Genomic DNA, 796 nt, shown 5'->3' on the forward strand with positions numbered 1-796 from the left:
ATGCTGTACAGCATCTGTGGCTTCCTACACTTTAGTTTTATATAGAGAACATCTGATTTGATCAGTGAAACTTAGTTCTTTGTTTTTTGTTTAACAGATCTCAATAAATGAAAAAGCAACAAGAATGAAATAAAATATTTTTCTCCATATTTCAGAGCGAAAACCAGCTGGAGGTGCAGGTGGACCTTTGAAGCGGAAGAGGCAGTCGAGCCCCCAGCCCGAGGTAGGGTTCATTAACTTTACACGACTCAAGTTCTCCATGTATTGGACAAAATGTCTGCCTTAGTCTCAGAAGTTAAATCAAGATGTAAACAGAGCTTTGTTCAGGTGGATTCAGGCGCTTCAATGAAGGCCAAGCAGAAGGATTCATCTCTAACTGGTTCCTCTGCAGCTCTGCAGGTGAGAAAAACTAACAAATCCTAAAGTTTCCACTTCAGGCAGAACTCAGCAGCATAGCAACTTGAAATTTCCTCTCTACTTCCTTCCCAGAATGTTTTAATCATTGGGCAATCCCAAAAGACACTTGAGTGTGATCTCCAACTAGTCCACATTGTCTCCAGCACAAATTTGTTTCAGCCTTAACAAATTTTGAAATAATTCTTGGTATTCCGAAATATCTAATATCTAATGTTACTTTCCAATAAAATTATTTCCAAGATGGACTGTTAGTCAGTTCATGTCCATTTTTACACACCAGCTCCCATTCTTGATCATCAATCACCAGTGTTGTGTTCAAGACCACCTAACCCGAGACCAAGACAAGACCAAGACCAGAGTGTATCGAGACCGAGACAAG

General features: G+C 39.9%; 1 long non-coding RNA gene across 1 annotated transcript in view; it reads left to right on the forward strand.

The window, feature by feature from the left end:
• Positions 1-158: 158 nt before the first annotated feature.
• LOC106942218 (uncharacterized) overlaps positions 159-796 on the forward strand; it is a 6,626-nt gene continuing 5,988 nt past the window's right edge. The window contains exons 1-2 of the long non-coding RNA XR_001423575.1: positions 159-223; positions 328-399. This is a non-coding gene — a long non-coding RNA (uncharacterized LOC106942218). The remainder of the gene's footprint in view (positions 224-327; positions 400-796) is intronic.

The sequence above is a fragment of the Poecilia latipinna genome, unplaced genomic scaffold (genome assembly GCF_001443285.1).
Source record: "Poecilia latipinna isolate Pla-1442-1.1 unplaced genomic scaffold, P_latipinna-1.0 Scaffold4120, whole genome shotgun sequence".
NCBI classification, from domain to species: domain Eukaryota; kingdom Metazoa; phylum Chordata; class Actinopteri; order Cyprinodontiformes; family Poeciliidae; genus Poecilia; species Poecilia latipinna.